Source organism: Canis aureus, chromosome 20 (assembly GCF_053574225.1).
Source record: "Canis aureus isolate CA01 chromosome 20, VMU_Caureus_v.1.0, whole genome shotgun sequence".
Lineage (NCBI taxonomy): Eukaryota > Metazoa > Chordata > Mammalia > Carnivora > Canidae > Canis > Canis aureus.
The window spans coordinates 43,108,322-43,132,685 of NC_135630.1; the positions used below are offsets into that span (position 1 = coordinate 43,108,322).

The window sequence follows — 24,364 nt, forward strand, 5'->3', positions numbered from 1 at the left end:
TTTTGAAACATAAATGGTAACCTGTTCCACATATTTTTTGACAACGTGTGTTTTGTGTTTGTTCTTTTACTTAATAACATATCAAAGAGGTCTTTCCATGTGAGGGTACAAATAGCTCTTCTTAATTTTTCTAATGGCTAGATGGTTCCATAGCGCAAAGAGAGTGTTATTTGTTTGACTCTTGCCCTATTGATAGCATTAGATTGCAAATAACTTAGCATTATTGCAAATGATGCCCCAATGTGCATTCTTGAGCATACTTCTTCACATACGTAGATAAACTGTGTTCTAGGATAAATAGCTAAGGCTCCCTTTATTTTAGAATCCATCCAAATTTCTGTAAATTAAATCACTAACTTTCTTACTGTGCTCCAATGATTGCTCATGGTTTGGGTTCAGAAAGGCAGAGAATGATGCCCACGAGTTCCGAGAAATGTAATTATCAGCCTTCAGAATCAAATTCATATCTAGCTTAAAGTGTTCTCTGCCTACAGAAAATTCACTTTCAACTCATCCTGTCATTAACCCAGAACTCTCATACCCCCATTTTTCAGTGCCCTGTGAATCACGCCTTCACTTGTAAGGGTAATTCTCAATAGTTCTGAAAGTCTGATTAAGAGTTCATCGGAAGGCAGAGCTGCTTTACAGGCCTTATGCAAAATCTCAATTGAATCTCAGGAAGGTCACACCCAAAAGGAAGCAGGGAGACATGCAACCAAGTATTGAAGACAGCTGGTGTGGAGAATTGGAGGCTAAATTATTTTTTTCTTCATTCAATTTCCTTTATTATCTGTTACACAATATAAAACTTATTGCTTAAGCTAGTCTTGGCAAACTTTCTGCCTGTTCCCGTTTGAAGTCAATGTGGCAGGAGATGCAGAAATAGCTCAGTTGGGTTGCCTAATATGCATGGTGGTTCCCAGGATGGGGTTTCTTTATCAAGGAAACTGACCAACACATAGGTTTCTACTTCTCTCTGCCTGTGGTCAGCACAGATTTAATAAACTGAGGGCCAAGGCAGAAATTGAAGGTGGTGATGGAACCTATAAGATCGGTGTGGTTTCTGAAAATAATACATTTTTATTTCAACTGCTGGGCATCGTGGTATAGTATATGATGGGTTCCAATGGCTGCCTCCAAGGCAGCCTCCACAACCAATTAGCTCTGGCGGTCACCACAGTGAGCATGTCTACATGCTAGATGCTAACTCCAAGGATCTACATCCTATACTGTTTCCATTAGCACTCACTAAGTATACATCTACTGCACCTAAGAAACAAAACTGAAACGTTTGGAAGTCACAGAGGAAAATTTTATATCCTTACAAGACATAGGAAGGATGCGGGTCAGAATTCAATGGTCCACGTACTTATCTTTGAAAAAAAAAAATATAAAGGCTTAAGAATAACCCAATGATATTGAAGAAAATAGCATAAAAAATGTCTTAATTAAGCAAAAGTACTTCTGATTATAGTAGAAAAGATTAAGGCCACTAGTTAAAATTACCCTGGAACTATTTTACTTGATAATATTTTGATAAAGTGCCTTTTAAGTTTACTTAGTTTAACTTGGAAATCTGAGGATATATAAAATAACACTGCTGTTTTGTCTAACTGAAATGGCAGAAACAGAAGCCTGGAAACTCAAACACACATGCTCATATGCACACCCCTGCATGGGCCTGTGTTTTCTCTCTCTCTCTTACACACACACACACACACACACACATAGAGCACATCTCACCATGCCCCTCTGGCTCAGTTCAGACCTTCTGATATAGTCAAATACATTGAAAACCAATGGTAGAAAAGTATCCCACTGAGGAGAATCTATGTAAAAAGAGATTTACAGAAAGGACAAGTAAAGAGAAACCGTCAGGGGACTTATCATTGCCCAAGAGATTATATATTTCTAAACCAGTTGTAAAATCCTAAAAGGAAAATTTAGATGAGTACAATTTATCAGATTTTCTACAATGCCTACCTCTGTAGAACTTCCCTAGAGCAATTTTCAACTCCGTAGGATAAATCTGCTACCCCACTCAATTATGTTTCATTTACCATATACAGCTTGAACTGTAGAATTTTTTTTATCTATAACATTTCAAGTGATATCAGGGATGTGTGCTTTGATATAAAGGCATGGTTGCCACTCTGAATGCAGCACATTCAATGGGGCTTTGAAAGGGAAAAGAGTAGTGCCAGGTCATTGAGGGGTCCATTCCCATCCCTGTGTCTAGAATGTATCTGTCCACAGAACCAGGAAACTACAACAACACAAAAACACCTCAGTGGAAAGCCATTTCAGGAAGATGAAACACTCTGAGAGGCACAGAGTCCTCTCATTTATTCAAAAACCTTATCTATGCATGGTGCTCTAATACAGGAGTCTAGGGGAAAAGGCAATTCTTTGTTTAATGCTTCAAAAAATGTAAGAAAGAGGTAAGGAAGGAGACAGAGAGAGGTAGAAAATAGAGGAAGGAACACCATTGGTACAAAGCAAGAACCTTTTCTTATCAGTCATCATCATCCTTGAGTTTTTTTTTTTAAGATTTTATTTATTTATTCATGAGAGAGAGAGAGAGACAGAGACAGAGACAGAGACACAGGCAGAGGGAGAAGCAGGCTCCATGCAGGGAGCCTGATGCGGAACTCGATCCTGGGACTCCAGGATCACTCCCTGGGCCAAAGGCAGTGCTAAACCACTGAGCCACCCAGGGATCCCCATCCTTGAGTTTTCTGAATGCTGTCCCTATATACTCACAATGTACAAGCTATGATGAAGGCATGAGGAAAGTATAAGTCAGAGTACATGGTTTAGGACATTTTGCTGTTGCCAGGGAAACTCGATTCCTGTACACTAAAGTATTAAGGAAGAGTACATTGGTTTTCTGCTTATTCATTTATTTATTTCTGGCTTCCTTTCCGCTGAGGATTTGCAATTACCTACAAAAATATACACACAAAAAATGATAAAATAAATAATTGGGGATGTAAAGCCAAAGGGAAAATACAAGCAGGAAAACAATAAAACGAGGGTTAAGATTAAATAAAGAAATAAAAAACATGCTGTCCAGGCTAGAAGTAATATATAAATTTGGCTTAAAGTTTTATAGTTTTAAACACAGGCAGTAAATTACATGCCACACTATGTACAGAGTCCCAAGACTCTGTTGTATAAGAAGAGGGCAACCATTCCCACACCTAGCTGCCCAATGATATCACTAGGAAGGTTTTCAAAAATTTCATAATGAACCCAAATTCCTAGAACAGGCAGAGAGAGGGAATTCTGGGAATCTCTGGTCTTAAAATCTCCCTAAAGTGATTAGGGTGCTGTGAGCTCTGAGACTTGAAGCCATAGCTGTAGGGATTTAGAAATATGGGGGAGGGATCCTCCAAAAAACCAGACTGCAAGAATTATGGAGGATGGGATACCCAAGCTGAGCCTCTAATTTTGGATGGAGGTTAGACAGGTGGAGCTGAGGACAGAGGGCATTCAAGGCAGAGATAGATGCACAAGCCAAATCACAGAAGTAAGAGGGACCCTAATGCCATGGAGAAGACCACGGTCCCTAGTCATTGTGAAGTAGCTGTGAGGGGCCCTGGGACATATTTAATTTAATCCTTGACCCATTCAACTATAATCAAATCACAGAGAAATTAAAGAGATCACACACACAATAAATAAAAGATAAAGTTGAAATAGAGATGAGTGAAATGTATGTATTAGTTCTCTCTTGCTGTGTAACAAATTATTGTGAAATGAATGGCTTGAAATAATATACATTTATTATGGCACAGCTTCCATGGGTCAGGAATCTAAGAACAAGCTTAGCTGGGACCTCTGCTCTCGTCTCATAAGGCTGAAATCAAGGTGTCAGCAGGTCTGAGCTCTCATCTGAGACTTGGAGTCTTCTTCTGAGTTCATGTGGCCGTTGGCAGACCATCTTACCCCCTACATCTTCAGAACTCGTCATGACTTGCTTTTTCAAGATCAACAAGAGAATCTCTGAGACTTCAGTTCTCTGACCTTGAGGCTCTCTTGAAGGGATTTGCCAGATTTGGTCAGGCCCACCCGAGAAAATCTCTCTTCCTATAACTCAAAGTCAACTGTTGGGACCCTAACTACATTTGCAAAAATCCCTCCACCTTTGCCATGTAATGTAACATAATCACTGGGGTGACATCCATCATATTCTCAGGCTCTGCCCACCCTCAAGAGGGAGGGGATTATGCTCCAGGTTCATGTGTAACAGGGGGGCTGGCATGTTGAGGTCCGTCATAGAGTTCTGTCTATGATAAAGTACAAAGATGAGACGAAGAAAACTGCAAATATGCAAGATATAGGAGTCAACAGAGCATGTGTAAATATGTAAATTTGGCTCTGAGCTTCCTGGTAGCTGAAGTAAAAAGGAGACATGATCACATTTCCTAGTACTCTCTGATCAGTTTCCAGTACGGACTTACACATGATAAAAATATCATGTATATTCCTTTACATAGAAATCATGAAATGATATGGTGTGAAAGTAGAAAAAATAAGACATGGTTGAAATTTGATCCAAAATAATTCTTTGTCAAGTGGGAGATGTTTTTGCCACCACCTTGTCCCCATAATGTAGGGGAATCAGCAATGATAGGAACAGAGTTCATTGGGGTGCTTGGTCAATAGCAGGTCCATGGGCTGGTGACTGGGGTACCCATAAGAGAGATTAATCATGAAGAGACACGGTGAGCTATTCCAGGGGAAATGAGAACACTGAAGTGCAAACAAACTCAAGTTAGAAATCAGATGAATCAAACGTGTGGAAGGGGCAGGAATCCAAGTTTAAGCACCACGTAGCAACCAATGGGTCCCACAGAAATGTTGCCTCATTCTTGTCACCCTCAGTAGGATTTATCAGGCCACTTCCCTATGGAACAGCTATTCCTCAGGACATCTTATAGGCATCATTTGATCTCTGACAGGGTTGGTTAAAGCCTCTACTTTGCTTTCTGGTGCTCATTATTTGTTCTAAGCATTCAGTAGAGTAAACCGTGTCCACCAACATGGTACTCACACTCTAAACTATGTGCAGAGGGAGTGATTGGCTGGCTCAGTCAGAAGAGCACATGATTCAGGTTGTAGGTTCGAGCCCCACATTGACTGTACAGATACATTTTAAAATACACCTGCCGTGGCATGCAAACTTCTTCACTTTCTTCCATCCATGAATATATTATCTCTTTTTATGACCGTACTCAATTCCACCACTTCCTGCTCAGGCCCACATAGCTGCCTGCCTTCCTCCAGTGGCCTCTGCCCTTATGCACGGCATCACCAAATCACTCCTGTTTACTTGTGTCTTGTCTTCCACAGTCTGACTATTTGGGACACACCAACCCCTTTCCTCTTTCAGTTTCCATAGAGCTTACTAGTTTAGATTTACAAAGCCTGTAGATGGAAGAGGCCTTGGAATCCTCCACCTCAGTCTGCCTCAATGATGACAGTCCCATCATTGTCTGAGCACTTCCAGGGACGAGGAACAATTCATAAGGTCCCAGATTCCTTCTATGGATTTTCAAATGATCAAAAAGTCCTACTTAATATTAGGTTACAATTGCTTCTCTTTAATTTATATCCTTAAGTAGTAGTGAAAGTAGTGTGTGTGTGTATTTGTTCACCAATGGACATGCCCTAGAATATTCACAGCAGCACCCCTGGTAATGATCCCAAACTGGAAACTATCCAAATGCCCACCAACAGCAGAAAAGACATATTATGATATAAATATAGTCATGCAATATAATATTATACAGCAATGAGCCTGAAATGTGATATGTAATGTGGATGAATTACACCATACAATTTGTTATGATGGAATATCATATATAATATGTGATTCCATTCATATAAAGTTTAAGAACAGCCAAAATTCATCTATGCTACCAGAAGTCAGCATGCAGATTACCTTACGGATGTAACTGAAAGGGAACTTGAGGAAGGCTTCTGAGATGCTACTGTTTCTTGGTCTGACAGCTGGTAATACAGGTGTATTCAGGTTGTAACCATTTGGCAAGCTGTATACTTAGGTGCATTTACTACATGTATATTATACCTTAAAAAAAGTTTAAAAATCCTCTACCTCCTCCAAATGACCTGAATAAATAAAATTTCCTTAGCTATTAGAGATACGCGTTTTAGAATATTCGAGATCCTAGTCATCTACTTATAAAACCTCTGAATTTGGCAAAGATCTGCTCACTCCTTTGGCATTTAATCACATTGATTGGTTTGTAGTGTTCTTTAAATGTCCCATGTGAGACTACCTCCTCCTCCAACATGTTGTGAACCCCATAAAGAGAGGTACTTTCCCTTTTGATTCCCTAGTAGCACATACATTCAGTGTCCATTGCATACTTAAAAAATACTCTTCCTCCCTCCTCGTCCTTAGCAATTGCAGATAAAAGAGATGAAATTTACATGGGACCTATTTGATTAAACAATCCAAGTATTTTCTTCCCTTTTTTAAGTCTTAATACTAATTCATCCAGTGAAGCCAAATTCTATTTTTCTCTTTTCCTTCAAGTTGATCTAAGGACTGACCTTTGCCCTGATTTATGAGCCCTTTTCAGATGTTTCCATATGGAGAGGTGGAGATTGTTAGCAAGCTGACCCCTCCGCAGCACTGATTCAGTATTCCTTACGTCCGTTCCTTTTGTTTTCATCACCATAAATTGACCTAATGTCTGCACCCCTTTCATATAATATTCTTTTCTCAAGGAAGAAATACTAATATGGACAATGAGAAGATGAGAAAGAACCATTCTTATTCATGTGAGGTTAGTTAGTGGCATTGTCCTTCCTGATGGGCTAAATAGAAGGTAAGATAAATAAGTAAGAGCACACAAACCACATCTCTAATGGAAAGAAAGAATTCAGAGTCCTACACCATGGCATGAAAATAATGCTTTCGATGTTGATAAGGCTCCTGACTGATAACTTATCTTTCCAGAGCAAATACTGTAAAAAATCTACAGAATTTCATATCATGAATGCTGTTTTTCTCTCTGCTCACACACTCATTTGCACACTTGGCACCTGGCATGCACAAGGTTTGCTGAATTTTTCTCTTCCACTTTGCAGTTCTTCCCAGAGAATATTTACGGGCATCAGTAACCTCCATGGACAAACGATAAAGAGAGAGGCCAGCTTCTTGACCATATTCATATTCACTATCACCAGCTGCCTTTGTAACCAATGATTCAGTTTATACAAGTACAGCCCACCCTGTCCCAGGTTTTCTAAATAGAAATAGATAGGTAGATATAAATAGGAAAGTATGAAATTATGAATCTGGGAAAACTCTTCCCAAGCCCGTTGAAGGACTCTCTCTAAAAAATTGAAGACACATGTCTGCTCTTTATAAGGATCACACAAAACAGAGAAGGAAAATCTAAGAAAGCCACTCATGCAGAAACTATTTAATCAAAGAGTAAAGACAATTATAACATCTGTTAATCTTCTGTGGAGGTTATAATTAAATGCTTTGGGGGAAACACCCTTTCAAGGGTGATCCTTTAACATCTGTTGTGAGGACACACAGCATTGTGCAGTGACGAATCACTTCAGCACTTTGGGAGAATGGGACTTCTGGGGATCACAAACACTGCAAGAGCCCCCACGCACGCAGCCCAGACCTGTGCCCACTGTCCTGGGGGGAGGGGCTCTGCTCCTCAGTGCTTTGGATAATTGTCTATATGGTGAGTAAGACTGTGGTCATTGTGTGTTAAGGAATAACGGGATCACAGGTCCAGATATGGGCTTGAGACTATCTGATCTCTGCCTTCACTTTGCAGGTGGGGCCACATGATCCTACAGCTGGCTTATGGTGGTTTAAAGGCAGGGTTGTTCAATTCTCCTTCCAAGTTACATTCCACGGCACCATGCTGCTGCCTCTTTGGTTTGTCTCTTGGGCTTGGATTTTGGATGTGTTCTTTAATAGGATCGGTATTATAAAGAGGCCCTAGGGGTTTTGAAGTTTATGAAGAAGTGGGAAGACTGAACTGACTCCCTTCTTTATCTTCCAGTCTGCTAAGAAACTCCCACCATCTTCACTTCCCCTCGGCTCTCCTTTCTGGGGAGCATGAGAAGGAGAGAGAAATGAAGATGAAGGAGAATGGCAAAAAAAAATAAAAAAGAAAAAAAGAAAAGAAAAAAAAGAAAATAGAAGGAGAGATGGAGAGAGGGGTAAGATTGAGAGAAATAGGGATGGAGAAGTAAGGTGGGGTAAGGGTGACAGAGATGGGGAGGAGATGGGGGCAGGAAGAGCTAGGGAAGTTGGTTCCCAGGAATGCAAAAAAAAGTGTATCTAAGAAAGGCCTCATCAAAAGGAGCTAGACACTCCTTATATCCCCATCCTACTCCATAACCTTGTTCCACTATACTTCAAATAAGCAGTTTTACACGTACAAAAGACCACAGGATCTGGCACTTTTGCTAAACAAAACTCAGAGCTAATAAAGCTGGGGCATCACGTAAACAGATGCAATGTGTTGCGCAATGAAAAATATGTCCAGGGATCCCTGGGTGGCGCAGAGGTTTAGCGCCTGCCTTTGGCCCAGGGCGCGATCCTGGAGACCCGGATCGAATCCCACATCGGGCTCCCAGTGCATGGAGCCTGCTTCTCCCTCTGCCTATGTCTCTGCCTCTCTCTCTCTCTCTCTCTCTATCATAAATAAAAAAAAAATTGAAAAAAAAAAAGAAAAATATGTCCATATGGTGAGAACATAATAAATGCATTCATGGCCAGGAGGGGTTTGGGAGTGGACAGTCTTCTTGGTAGTTGTTTGGAGCTGCAAATACTGGTATGTGACAAAATGCTGGGCAGGTGAGGCTCTTGACATTTGGTGTTGGGATTACACAACAAGTCGCTATGACCTGGATGCATAGTGTTGTCATCAGCCCTCCCATCTCCTTCTAGCAATCACCTACTTACAAGGGCCCGTAATGTCATCAACAATGAGAAGCCAATAATGGTGATATTGGTCACTATGTACTGTGAGTCTATTTTTTTGCTGGCACTCTAGGTACCTCATCTCATTTAATCCTCACAATGATCCTATAAGGCTGTAATAGAATCAAAATATCCAGGTCAAAGTCTTACTGGGCAATCTGGAACAAACTGACCTCTCAGTACGTTGGTTTTCTCATTTAGAAAATAGGAGTCAGAGGAATACTATCTCAGAGGGCTATCTCGAGGATTAGATGAGACAGCATTAGTAGAAAGTACAACAGGACCTGACATATTGAAAGTAGTTCATAAATATTAGGTGAATATATTATTGCTATTACTACATTTTATGGACAAGGAAACTGTGTTCAGTGAAGTTAAATAACACACCCCACATCAATAAAGATCAAAACAGAAACTGAAGTCCAGGAATACCCAAGGGTAAATGCCACATAGGCCTGAGCTGTGTCTATTTGTTTCTGTTACTCTGTTAACTGACTCCAAAGGTCCTGATCTTCCTAATATGTGATGCAGTCTTTCAGGAAAAAGGTATCAGAGCATCTCCAGCCCAACCTGGGAAACATAAAAGGGTACATTACTCAGTTTAAGACATTATCCTCTTTCTAATCACTGTCCTCATCAATAAGAGAAGAGAAATCCTTGTCTCTTCTCTTCTTCATTTATTCTCATGACTTTAGAGCTCCCATCTGATAAATGCCATGAATACTGAAATTTACATGACTAGAAATAAACAGGCACTCATCATTGAAAGTTAGGTTAAAAGGGGGCACCTGGGTGGCTCAGTAGGTTAAGTGTCTGCCTTTGGCTCAGGTCACGATCTCCAGATCCTGTGATCTATCCTAGCATCAAGCTCCCCTGGTCAGTGGGGTATCTGCTTCTCTCTCTCCCTCCCTCTCTGCCCCTCTCTCCTGCTTGTTCTCCCTCTCTCTCTCTCTTACTCTTTCAAATAAAAATCTTTTAAAAATGATTAAAATTAAAAAAAAATTAAATTAGGTAAAAAAAAATAAATAATGCCATGCCTTTGTGCCTTGAGTCCACAGGCATTTGAATGTCATGAGATCTGAATGTCCTAGATGGAGTATAAAAAGGAATGTGTTCATAAGTATAAAAATGGAGAGGCCAAAGCATTAAATCAAAATCAGAAAACTTGTTTATATCCATCCATTCCCCCCAAATTTGTTGGGTACCTACCATTTGCCAGCCAGTGTTCTGGGTGCTAAGTTTACAATATTAAACAGGGTAGATAAGACTTTGCCTTCATGGAACTTATAGCTTAGACGGGAAGGTGTTCTTAATCGAATGTTGATCATACATTTAATTACACTAGTGACAAATGCTATGGAAACAAGTACCTGAGGCTATCAGAGTGTATAACAAGTAAGAAAAGACTTCCTGTGGGGCCATTTGGTGGAGCAGGAGCTGCCCCAACGTGGATGGTAGGGAGAAAGGAGCTTTCTGAGAAAGATTTCAGTTGGTGGGAGGAGCTGAAAACAGCCAGTGAGTATGAAGGGAAGAGCCCTGCCCTAATCCACTGAATGACTTTAGAAAAGTCAGCTCATTTCCCTACAGCTATGCTTCCCTCCATGGAAAATAAAAGTGATAGGGAACGTAACGAGGCTCTCCCGCTCTCACATATTCTCTTGATTCTCCTTCCCTGTGTATAAATCAAGGGCTTATCACAGAGTGAGAAAATTCTGGTCCATGTGCAGAAAACAGAAAACCCATTTTTGTTGAGAAATGGGGCTCACTCAAATGTAGGAAGCAAGTATAAATAATTCCTAGGATAAGAGAATCATCATTTGTTTCTCCCATATTCAACATCTGATACTAGATCCCGGAAGGCTCAGAGACCAGTGCTCCAACTCCAAAAGAAATGTCATGTATAGATTGTATGCTTTGGCATCCAGAGTCCTGGTTTGATTGATGGGCTATTAATAATCTATCTGAATTCTACAATTTCCCCCTAAGAAAACAATTAAAATGAAATGTTAAGACTTATTTCTCCAGATAGAAAGAATTACAATGCACTTGAAAAAAATGACTTTGGTAATTTTACTGCTCTTGATCAGGTGTTCAAAATAAATAAATAAATAAATAAATGCCTTCAACGAGGTAACTGTTGCAACTGGTATGTGACATGTTTTTTTCAGTTTAATAAGGCCCTCTACTGGCAATCTCCAAAAACACAGGCTCTTTCAAACAGTTTAAAGTATTTTAACTACTCCCAATGATAGTGTCACACATTACGGATTACACAAATCTGGGCTGAAAGGATGAGTGAGAAGAAAATAGGAAAGATATAAAGGTCATTTCGAATGGACCATTCATTGACTATTCATAACTTACATGAGGTATCATTTGCTTTCTTCTGATGAAGCTATTCCAGATGTTAATAGTGCACAGAAACAAAGGATATTTATCACATTAAAATTACTGAATATTTGTGGAGCCGTAAAACCAAATTATGAATGTTATTTACCAACTACAATCAACCAGATCATTTCCATTTACTCAAGTGTGAGTAGTTGACTATAGTAGAATTTTTTAAAAATGTTGGATGCAGACTCTTTCAATTGCTTCTGATAAGGCACCACTGATAACTAAGTTCCTTTGCTTGATAACTGACCAAAAAAAAAAAAAATTCGTATAGGATGACCTCAGAACTTAACTATGTACATAAGAAGAATGTTTTAAAAGTAGGTCACCTTTGACGCATTTGTCAAGGGGCTGGTGGGACAAATGGAAAAATTTAATTATAGATTCCAGAAAATTAAATAAATAATTTAAATGAGGCAATCAAGAACCTTATAAAAAATATTTTTAACAGAAAAGAAATGTTATAATAAATTATTTGACTCAACAATGAACACTAAAAATGAGCACTAAAGACACAGTTAATCTACAATTGTGATAGAATTCCACTGGAGAAGAGAGATGTGGGAGATACAAAAAATATATACTGTCTATAGTAAGAGGATGTAAATCAATTTTTTTTCAATTTTCTATTATAAATAGATGCAAAGCATTATTTAGAAACATTACATAAAAAACAGCTACTTTTAGTAGAAAAATTCTCTGAGGAACAGGAATGGAGAGGGGAAGAAGGCTGGGGGACTGCAAGATATATAGATCTTTATATACACATGCAATGTAAACATAAACATAGCACTATATATGTACATATTTATATATGCTATATGCAATTACATATTTACATAAATATTTTAGTATTATTTGGCTTTTTAAGATAATCATGTATTGCTTTGATTTTTAAAAAAAATATCTTTTAAAGATTTTATTCATTTATTTGACAGAGAGAGAGAGCACGAACAAGCAGGAGGAGTAGCAGAGGGAGGAGAAGCAGGCTCCCCACTGAGCAAGGGGCCTGACGCAGGATTTGACTCCAAGCTTGAGATCATGACCTGAGTCAAAGGCAGATGCTTAACTGACTGAGCCACCCAGATGCCGCTGATTTTTAAAACTTTTCTAATAACACATTACCACTGACAATGGAACCATTTGAGACATACCTTTTGGGCTGACCTGAATCAGGTTTAATTTGCCCAATGAAGCAAGTACCCTTCATAGAGCAGTTTATCAGACATGCATCTTGACAGAAGAACATTTGTTCCCACATTTCAGAACTAATAGCTTTTCTTTCAACACCATGATATGTATCTGCCATATTATTGACTGAGTTTATATTCTACAATGTTGGGTTTGCAACTTTCCTCTTGAACTCAGTCCATTGGTTTCCTATAGTCTATCCAAATTCTATCAAAGGAATCACTAATCCAGAAAGTTTATTTCTAAGAAAGAGAGATCTGATTTCTTGCCCTGAAAATACCAAGATTAATTTATGTAACCACTGGGAAGTACCTTGTGTAATTGAGGCTTCCAAACCAACACGACACACTCCATTAGACAAGTATGTATTGGGGCATAGTAAATGTTGTGGGTAATGTTCTATGCATCTGAGAGATTTATTATTTCATCTGTAAGAAAACACAACTGGGAATCCTAAGTTCCAAAGGCATTAAACTTTGTAGAATTAGAGAGTTAGAGAAAAACAAGGCTATAAGAGACCTGATGTTTAGCTGGTTCTAGTCTAGGAGTTGGCCAGTGTTCAACCATTCCGGCTATTTACATCCACAATCACAAAATACTACCACTTCAATTGGTAAACTTCTTAGGTACCAACCAATTGGCCAACCATCACTTCCATTTTCTTTTTTAACTTGAATCACCTGGATTACACTCTTGACCAAGCTGAATTCAGTCTACCAACACCCATATCAAGAACACAATCTTGGGCTAGCCTGCAAGAGGATTCATATCTGAGATTAAAAGAAAAACTAATACCAAAAGACTGGGCTTGTGCTTTAGACATTTCTGAAAAACTAGAAAATGTGAATCACCAGTTGACACCAGAAGTGTTCATCTGATTTGTTGATTTGTTGTGAATCTTCCAATACAATCAATCCAGAAGACAAGAAAAATCAAAGTTACCCAATTAGCAAAGCTCATGAGGAAAAAAAAAAAAAAACTTTTCATATCCATAAAACAGTGCAATGAAAAGTTAAGACTGTGGGCTTGGGGTTCAAATCCTGATCTTGTCTCTTACTGCTCATGTGACTTTCACCCATTACCTCATCTTTCTAAAACTCAGTACCCTTGCTTGGAAAATGTGTATAGTGGTCATAATGAGACAGCATGTGCAAAGAGCTTAGAAATGTGCCTGGTATCCTGTAATGACTCAATAGTGATTAGGGGGAAGAAAACAGTTAAATCTTCTCTTACAGTTCCCATTAAGCATGCATTCATACACTTTTATTCATTATTTATTAGAAACTCACTCTGTGCCAGGTGCTGAGCTATGCATGGGATTACAAATTGGCAAGGCCCTGGAGAATAAATTGGGTGGATGGAGAAGTGCCCGGGGCAAAACCCCATAAAGGTGTAGGGGTGTGAAAGAACATACAAGCCCAGCATGTTCAGGTAACAGAAAGCAGTGTGGGTAGCTAAGCCAGTTATTTCCATGCAAATCATCTGAGGAACTTTTTAACAATGTCTGGATCTGAACCCTACCTTGGAGATGCTGATTCATGAAGTCTGGAGTGGGACATGAGCATCTGCAAGGTAAATAATGACAATAGCTAATACTCATTAGTACTTAATATGTGCCTGGCATTGTGCTGTTTTCACTATATTAATTTATTTAACCCACCCCCATGTCTTCATGAAGTAGTCACTCTTATTAGCCACATCTTAAAGATATGAAATTCAAATGGAAAAGTTCAGTGAATTAACCAAGATCGTAAAGCCAGAATGTGGTAGAAGCAGCATGTGAGCCTGGGCAGTCCAGTTCCAGATACCAAGTCCTCCATCACTATGCAGTGCTGCCCCTGGACCTTCAGTGGAAGGTTCAGATGAGCTGTCAGGCCAGGAAGCTCCAGGAGAAATATGGATGTATGTGCAGAGGAATGGAGAAGAGTGAGCCAGAGTAGGTTGGCAGATATCACTTCAGGAAAAGCCCTGTTTGCATGCTCGGGAGTCTTGCCTTGAAGAATGTAAAGCCACTCAGCACAGTTATGTATTAATTTTGTCAACCAAGTGCAGAGGCCTGGGTGTTTGATGAAGGAAAAGGGATACTTAAGTTTAACATATTCACATATTCATTTATTTATTATAAATTGAATGAGGGACACCTGAGTGGCTCAGTGGTTGAGCATTTGCCTTTGGCCCAGGGCATGATCCTGGAGTCCTGAAATCGAGTCCCACATTGGGCTCCCTTCATGGAGCCTACTTCTCCCTCTGCCTGTGTCTCCCCCCCCACCCCCGCCGTCTCTCATGAATAAATAAATAAAATCTTTTTAAAAAAATAAAAATAAATTGAACAAGACTCTGATGCTATGATATAGGAAGTATTAAAACATAGCTCTTGTTTTCAGTGGAAAGAGAGATTTATCTGGCAAAGGGCCCCAGATCTCACAGCAAAAGGTAACGCAAGATATCATGAAGGACCAAAGAAGGAAATCATCACTACAACTCCAAGAGTTCACGGAAGGATCTGATAGGCAGGGGTGTCAGAAGCAAGGGAGGCTCCAGAGAGAAAAGCAATGCAGGGTGTGAGTGAGATCAAACTGACTGTTGGGATGTGAGATCCAGGCCACAGCGAGAGAAGGAAGAGGGAGGAGGAATCAGTGAGAAAGTGAAGAGAACGTTCTACCGGCAAGGGGGGCTCCAAAGAGGAGGAAGAAAAGCAAAATGTGGTCAATAAAAAATAATTTTTAAAAAGTCTAAGACTTGAAAGTAAAGCAGAAGCACAGAATGTCAGGGCTGGGACCCACCTGACATCTTGTGACCTGTACATGACACCAAATGCCTTCATTACTTTCAACTGTGAGAATCCCCCCCCTTCGCCTTTTGGCCATCAACTGCAAAATAATCAGAGATCTCTTTGGCTCCCTAGCAAAAAGAATGAGGAACAGAGACATTTAAAAGCATACTTAAGGCCAAAGACAAAACAAGAGCAGGGCCAGACCACTTTATCTACACCTTCACACAGCCCTGTTCCTATAATAAGACCCAGCAACCACACATGGGTCCAAAGTCTTCTATAATCTTTAGGAATCGAAATGTGGAAGGCAAGCCAGGATGAGTACAAGAAACTGAGTTTCTAGTTGTAGCTCTGCCACCATCTTTCCAGGTGATTCTGGGCAAATCATTTCCTTTCCTTGTGCCTCAGGTTTTCTTCTGCAAAAGGATGAGCTCTAGTAGTGTGATAGCTGTTTTAGTAGCAGATCCCTTATTTTAAATGAAAGGTCACCAAAAGCACTGACTTTCAAAACATGAGCCATACCCAAGCAGGGTGCGCTTTGATGGAAAAAAATCAGGGGCTGACAAACAAGCAGGAGGTCGCCCACCCTAGAAATCCACGGAAAAGGGTGGAATATTTAGGACCGTTCTGGCACTGGCTTCTCAGAATGCTCTGAAACCAGACAGAAAGTAGTGAAGGCTGTCCTGCTCTTCTGGGCTAGTGACAGAGCAGCTGAATTGAAAAAGCTGAGTCTCCAGGAGTGAGTCACAGAGTTCGCGTACAGGAGCTAACAGGCTAAGAGCCACTTCTTGCCAATCCATGCAGCAGGGCTGTCAGTTCTAGATGGCAGGAATCAGCTGTGATTTGCCAGTGACTGCAAGGCGCTGAAGAGCAAACCCAGCAGCCCAAAGCACACAGCAGACAGCCAAACGCACACGTCCCTAAAGCAGAACTTCCAGGTGGCCCCGTGCTACTGTAATAAAGAGGGGGCCTACATCCAGGCTGGAGGCACGAGCAGCCCACTCTTCCGATTCCCCCAAGAATATCTGGGCAGTTTTAAAGAGTCAGAGGGAAAGTCAGAGAGAAGTATGGATCTTGAATCCAAACCGGAGTGTCAAAATTTGACTTTTTCAGTAGTACACTAATTCAAGTTCCTCACTCAGAAGACAAGTCAGAACAGTGAACATTTCTCCAGAAACTCAGTGGGAAAATATCCAGATCGGAACAGTTTCAATTTCAAAACATTTTTCTATACTTTCAAATTCCCCAAGAATGAATGAGCCTGGGTGTGTATGTGTGTGTGTTTGGGGAAAGGGTGTAGGCAGGAGGGAACAAGAAAGACACTGTAAACAACATGAGCATATTAGAAATCTATAAACCACAGAAAGGATCAGAGACAAAACCCAAAAAATGCGTTTCCCCTTCCAGCACAGCAATTAAAAATTAGTCTATAGTTTTCTATTAAAATTCCTAGGTCAACCTAATAGTTTTTTGTATGGTTGGTTGCTTTTCATCTGAAAAAAAAAAAAAAATTCCAACCTCCCAGCAGAGGCAAAAGAGGACTAGAAATTCTGTGTTATCTACACCCGGTGCCTGTTCCCAGACGAGGAGTCCTCTGCACCTACCACCCGCAATTCAACGCACTATAATTACAAGGAACAGACGCATACTTGTTGTGGCAGCCCAGAGAGCCTGTAGAAACACCTAAACATCACCATCTCACTTTAAAAGGAAAACAAGCTGTATAAATAAGAAAAATTGTTACAAGAGTGTAAAGTAAAAAAATTAAAATTTAAATTAAAAAAGCCTTACTTGTAGTTAGGTCTTCAGTCAACACATATCAGAGTCCTGGGGACAGACACAGGCACGGCTCTCTCCAGCTAAAAATTTCCTCCCGAGTTTATCCTCTGTTTATTTTTGAAGCATTAAAAGGCTGTGCTAAGAGAACACGCTGGGTTTTCCTGAACATCCAAAGCAGCCGCAAAGTCCTGCAGCAAATTCGGAGCAAGTTTGCGGAGACTTGCTCCCTGGGCTTCAGCTCCGTGGTTGCTCCGAGCTTGTAAATACAAGCTCCGTGGACAAAGTCCCAAATGACATCACTGGCAGCTGCTTATTGTTGAGTCTTTATTAACTGACTGTCAAAAAGAAAGGAGGGGGTGGGGAGCAAGAGTATCTTTTCTGCAGCAAAATCAGCATCTCGGAGCGGATTCCAGTTATACATGCGTAAATAATCCCATTGATTCAAATTTTCAAGAACCTGGTTTTTCTCAGGTCAGAGCCTTTCTCCGGAAAAAAAGACACAGAACTGACGCTGCATAAACTGAAGACGTGGAGGGAAAAGTTTGCAATGCCAGCCCGGCCTCCTGGAGCAGTTTACCCACCTGTTTCCAGTCTCCGTTAGAGTTTGAGGATTCTCAAAAGTGAATATTAATTATGTCTTCTGTGGCCTAACAACTTTCCTGTGATCTACAAGCCTGCCTAATGTCTTTCCTAAGTGGATTGTCTTAGGGTGCAACTCTTTTGATTTTTTTTTTTAAGATTTTTATTTATTTATTCATGAGAGACGGAGAGAGAGGGAGAAGAAGGGTCTCTGTCGGGAGCCCTATGCAGGACTTGATCCCAAGACCCCAGAATCATGACCTGAGCCAAAGGGAGATGCTCAAACACTGAGCCACTCACACCCCGTTGCGGGGGTGTGAGTGGCTCAAGTTTTTCATCTTGGAGTAGAAGAAAGTGTTCCGTGAAACACAGGCAAAATTTTGTGTATATGTGCAAATAGGTGGATTTTTTTTTTAAGATTTTATTTATTTATGCATGAGAGACACACAGAGAGAGAGAGAGAGAGAGAGGCAGAGACACAGGCAGAGGGAGAAGCAGGCTCCATGCAGGGACCCTGACGTGGGACTCAAACCCGGGACTGCAGGATCAGGCCCTGGGCTGAAGACAGTGCTAAACCGCTGAGACACCTGGGCTGCCCTAGGTGGATTTTTTTCTAAGGAGAGTGCTGGAGGCTTTCTTTAGATTCTCAAAAAATTTTTTTTTAATTTTATTTTAATTCCAATGTAGTTAACATACAGTGTTATATTAGTTTCAGCTGTACAACAAATTGCTTCAACACTTTCATATCTTACTCAGCGTTCATCAAGTGTACTCTTAATCCCCTTCACCTTATTTCACCAGATTCTCAACATTTTAATGAACTACTTGCACCATCCCAATTGTGCCAAAAAAATAATAATAATCTTTGCCAAGTATCTATAATATTTTCAACGCAGTACTATAAGCCTCAGCCCACTTCCAACCAGCAAGACAAAAATGGGCACTTTCCTGCCTGTTTTCCACTCTCTCCTGGAATCTCTCCTTCTGTCAACTGCTTCTGAAGGTTTTTTATAGTTCTCTCCCCACCCACCCCACCCCCACCTAGGGAAATCCACAAGTCCTCCACCAAGTCTCTCTCATGAAGCTCAACGCTGTAGACTACTGTTCTCCTTCCTTCCTCTGAACTGCTATAATGATGCTGACTATTTATATTTATTTGCAGCTTTTTATATACTGACTTGTATTTTTAGCTTGTTTTGTAGCCATCTGTGTTCTGTCTCCCCAACCCAGTTTGACAGGTCTTTGAGGGCAACCATTGTGTTGTGTTATTTGTTTACACCAAATCGCCTGCCATAGTCAATCTTAAACAGAAATGGGGGGAGGGCACTAAGAAAGGAGGCAGGGATAAGGTTGGCGGATTCCATGGCATGGGGTGTATATTTAGATTAAACACTCTCCTGGCCCTTAGAAAACAATGACCTCACATCTCTCGGCTTGCCCACAGTGGATGCTCACTGCATATCCAAAAATTATTTTCTCAAAGAGCAGTGGTAGATTATTAGTTTGATAGGCCCCCAAATACTCCACTTTCATATAGGAATTATGTAAAGACAGTGCATATCTCCTATGGGTTTAAACCAACACAATATTTATGGAAAGCAAATTAGAAATACCTTAAGGTTTTCTAGATACAAATCCTTAGAGCCAGCTATTCCACTTTTCCAGAGTGATCCCATCAATAAGTTCACAAAAGAGTTTAAGGATGTAAGCCCAGAAATGTTCTTTGCAGAATTATTTGTAAACCAATAAAGAAAGCAGAGATAACTTCAATATCCATCAGTATGAGAAAAGTTAAGTTATAGAAATTATGGTACATGCAGAGTACAGAAAACCTAGAAGGGGTGAAAAGCCTGAGGTAACTGTGCATATACTGATATGGAAAGTAGTTGCTTGTTGAATGAATAAAGCAAATTGCAGTATAGATCATAGCATATGAATGACTATATGATTTTCCAAATAAATCATGAGAAGAGACTAGCTATTTTTTTTAGCAAATGTCTAGCATATAGTAGGTGCTCACTAAAGATAAATCGATTGAACATATCTTTTTGGAGTTTCTAGGAGGATACAGCAGTACAAGGGGATGGGATGGGATAAAGAAGATCCAGTACCAGACACTGGATTTTCATTCCTGATCAGATGATCAATCCCCCTTTCCATTACGTTGGAGAAATGGTTTGAAAACCTCTTAGACTTTGTCCACCTTAAACAGTGATTAAAGTCAAGTGTTCAGAACATAAAGTGCTGACCTTTCTGTTGTGCAATTGCTGTTTGACAAATGGAATTTTCAGGTAAGACAAGTATGAACCGCTCTGGTTCTGTTTGCTGATTGCTAGCAAGCACAGGAGGAAAAGTCAGAAAGCTTGTAAGGGCACAGGTTTGCCCAGCTCCTTGTCATGGCTGGTCTAACATTAAGAAACTCTCCAGAGGAAGGTTAGAAAAGTCTAATCCATAAAGAGTCTTCAGAGCTCTGTTAAGGACTCCAGGCTTTGAAATTCAGGAGTCTGGGGTGATGGCACAATGCCCAGATCTGTCTCCTCCCCACACGGCCTGTAAGACCTCTATAATGGAAACCCATAGGCATAAGCCATGTATTAGACACGATATTTTTCTTTAGGGGGAAAAAGTCCAAAAGCAAGAACAACTGAAAATTTCCAACAAGGTAAGAGGTTTTTTCAAAGCACTATTTCCGTTCCTCTAGAGAAAACATTCTGGAGTCTTGTCTAACTTCCTAGTGAGAAGGTATCTTATGTCTGTAATAATTTCAAGGAAAGGAAAGCACAGGCCATATTTCCCACATGTTTTTATTTTGCTATGATGCACACATTACAGGAAACTGAGGCCAGATTCTATTTAAATGCACATTAGGAGCCCCTTGGGTATGATAAGATCACACTTTCTTAAGGGAAAGTTAAAGGCAAATATTTAACTTGACTTACAACTTAGTATAAAATTAAATAAGGGTAAGATGTTGGGGGGGGGACTGTTTTTCCCACCTCTACCAGGTGATCATTAACGCTGCTGCCCAAATTACCTCACCTGTTACGATGCTTAGCTCACCTCCCCTTTCAGCTTCATTCAGGCAATCCCCTCTCTCCTACGAGACCTGCCCTAACTCATGGAGGACTGCCAGGTGGTGTTATAGGAGGCATACGAATGTCCATTTATCTGCTCCATTTTCAAAAGTCTTGTACTGTATTCTTCATGGTTGAGTGTTTTCTGGAAAATCCCCATAGTCTGAGATGGTAATCAGATCTGCAAGCTGTGAAACACAGCCAAGAGGTCCCTTAGAGGTGCCTGCTGGTGATGGTCGTGTATTATTGGGGGACCTACCAAGACTATCATCACAGGTACAGTTTTTGTATCTGCAGTATCTGATTTCCCCTCTCTCTGTCTCTTATCCCCAGAAGCAAATATAACTACTGCCATTTATTAAGCGTTTATGTGTACTATTTGCCTTATTAAATGCATAATCTAATTTGCCTTTAAAATAACCCAGTGAGTTATGTACTATTATTATCACTCCCCTTTTACAACTAAGGAAACTGAGACCCACAGAGATATGTTACTTACATAACTTTGACTACAGCCACACAAATAATAAGAAGTAGATCCACCATTTCAACTCAGGTCTATCTGACCTTCCAGGGTCCTGGGGTGACCTAGATCCCTCTGAGAGTTACAAATCCTAAAAAGAGGTTTCATAAACCAATATGAATAATGACAAATTGGAATTAGAAGCATGTAGCCATCATTAAAGCACTCCATTCTGGCGATTCCTGGGTGGCTTGGTGGTTTAGCGCCTGCCTTTGGCCCAGGGCGTGATCCTGGAGACCTGGGATTGAGTCCCACATCGGGCTCCCTGCATGGAGCCTGCTTCTCCCTCTGCCTGTGTCTCTGCCCCCCGCCCCCGTGTCTTTCATGAATAAATAAAATCTTTTTAAAAATAAATAAATAAAAAATAAAGCACTCCATTCTGATTCCTATATGTGATACATGACAATAGACACTCAATAGGCTTTCAGACTTCAATCTCAAAGTAGTGTGACTTCTGCTTCTTCCCATAACACAGTCACTCTGCTTAGCTCTTAGAGGAGATATGGTGTAGGCCTCAAAGCAGGTGCAGGGATGCCTGGGTGGCTCAGTGGTTGAGCATCTGCCTTCGGCTCAGGGTGTCATCCCGGAGTCCCGGTATCAAGCCCCACATCAGGCTCCCCACAGGGAGCCTGCTTCTCCCCCTGCCTATGTCTCTGCCTCTGCCTCTCTCTCTGTATGTCTCTCATGAATAAAGACTTGTACTTCTAACTCCATTTAAAAAAAAAAAAGGCAAGTACAAAGACCAATGATAGGAATCATTCTCACAGGACTTAGGCCCAGAGCATCACTGGTGGAGTAAATTCTTCATGCTCTTGGAGACAGGCAAGATCCAATTGTGAGGAAAAAATATCGAAGAGCAGGCATTTAAGTGTGTTTCCTTCTTACTTTTGTACAGAGCCTTCAGTAACTCATAATCCTTTGCTCCAGTATCTGTTTTTTCTTGCGGAGCTAATGGTTCTGCCAATGTGTGAAAGAGAACCTGTTGTCAGCCGGTCCACTCCGTAAAAGTTAACATGATCAAAAATAGGAAGCAGAAGAGAATTTAGAAGGAATAACATAGGAACACCTCTGTGTTCAAACCAGCCTGGTTTGTTAGAGTGAGTCTTTAGGGGCCCTGAGAATCTGCATGTTTGAGAAGTGGCCCAAACATTCTCATGCAGGTGGTCCTCAGACCATATCTTAAGAAACACTGATTATAACAAGAGAAATGAATATAAGACCTTCTTGTCTACAACCAGACATTGATAAGGACACAGTAGCTTTGTCCACTTTCCCCAGGAAAGAGCACCGTGACCAACAAGCAAATTCCGTTAACTGTTATCTACATGGATCACATCTGACACAAAATTGGTACACAAAATGCAACTTGGAAGAGATAAAACAGGTGCCACACTAATGGTTCCAAACACATAGTCAGATAAAAACATTTTCAGGCTTTAATCGCTGCAGATGTTACAGTAGTCTCCGTACATAAATCAAATAAAAACAAGAGTAAACCATCAAGTGTGAAGTCCAACGAAGTTCAGATTACTCTCATAACAACTGCTTTGATGCATTTCATGACATATCAAGTTTCAAACTTCCAAATGCTTTTTTCCTCCTTGGGAGGAATGGGAGGGGGGTCGCTTGCTGGTACCCTCAACTCACATGTGGTTTACTGGGTTGTGGACATTATTGGGGCACCAGGGATCTCTGGAGTGGGGCTGATACAGCAAACATCTGTTGAGGAAGGAGGTGAAGGGGAAAGATGTAAAATTTGACCTACCATGAAAATCTGTCCTGGAAATGGGGTGCTATTCCCGCCATACATTTGCTTTCCCACCCAGCTCAGGCTCCAGGTCCAGCCCTAGAGGAAGAGCGGGGGTTAATGTTCCTCAGGCATGAGAAGACTCTTGATGAAAGGCCCCATGTAAGGATAAAGTATCACCATGACGTTGGAGGATTTTATTTCAGCCTCCTCATTGTGTTGTTGACAGTGCATACTGTGAGTTTGACATTTTTAACTACTTTGCTTGCCCCAAATAAAAAGGGCTGGGCAGGAGGAGGTGGGAAAGGGGGAGGGGGAGGGGAGCCATATTCCCCCCCTGACTCGGGTCTTGCACCAGTCTGATGTACAGCATTCAAGTCCAGTTTGCACGCCGAGTCCAACAATGCTACCTCAGAGATTTATGCAAATTCATTAAACTACAAGATGCAAGTTGCATTCCTTTTAACCTGAGAATGGAGTCCTCCTGAAACCAGAGCCTGAAGGAGGCCTCAAGGGACACGGCTGTCCACTAACTGAGAAAGCCTGTGGGGATTGTCTAAATAAAAAGACCCGGAGTTCAGTTTTCACCAGATACAGAGAGGCCATTAAAATCACTGATGGAAGTAAGGGAAGGAAGAGGGTGAGACAGGCTCTTACTCTCCGAGATGTGTGAAACCTGGATTATTATGCGATTGGTGCCTTTAATAAAGCCTGCCCTGGATGGCAGGACAGTGGCTTCTCAGGGTTCCTAAAACACTGAATGGTCCCCTCCCCCCTCCTCATACTGGCCCCAGACACCTGCCCTGGGATGCAAAGAGGAAAGGTTGCTAACAGGATAGGGGGCCCAAGGGAGGAAGCAGGACTGGGTCCCCAGATGCTGGACTCACGGGCTTTAGAACCTCTGCCTGCTTTTGCCCAAATGGCCAGGGAGCCCTGGGCCAACTCCAGAGCCCCCAGCCCACCCCCCCCCCCCCCCCCCCGCATTCCTTCTTTTATGCTGACAAATCTTCTTAAGCTAAAAAGACAAAAGCTGGGATGCTGGAGGGGAGACAGGGCAGGGGCCTGGTGAGGGATGGGCTGGAAGAGGGGTGTGCCTTTTCTTCTCCTCACTTTTGTAAGCATGCACACACACACACACACACACACACACACAATATGAGTTCTTTTCTCTGATGGCCTGATATTTTAGGCTCCAGAAACCCCTTATTTTTGTGGCAAGTATTCCTCACGGGTCCTTTAGAAGGCCTACCTCCAACCAAACAGCCCTGGAAATGGAGGGTGAGACAGAGGGAGAGCTGCTCACTCAGAT

At 41.1% G+C, this 24,364-nt stretch overlaps 1 protein-coding gene across 4 annotated transcripts in view; it reads right to left on the reverse strand.

Moving 5' to 3' along the window:
* NCKAP5 (NCK associated protein 5) overlaps positions 1–24,364 on the reverse strand; it is a 964,576-nt gene that overhangs the window by 855,805 nt on the left and 84,407 nt on the right. The window contains exons 1-2 of one of the 4 annotated variants that reach the window (XM_077861465.1): positions 17,145–17,417; positions 14,102–14,145 (exon numbers count right to left, since the gene is read on the reverse strand). The exons of 1 other annotated variant lie outside the window; for it this stretch is intronic. The gene's annotated coding sequence lies outside the window, so the exon portion shown is untranslated. Of the gene's footprint in view, positions 1–14,101; positions 14,146–17,144; positions 17,419–24,364 lie in introns of those variants that run through there. 2 more of the 4 variants (XM_077861463.1, XM_077861474.1) reach the window with 2 other exon arrangements.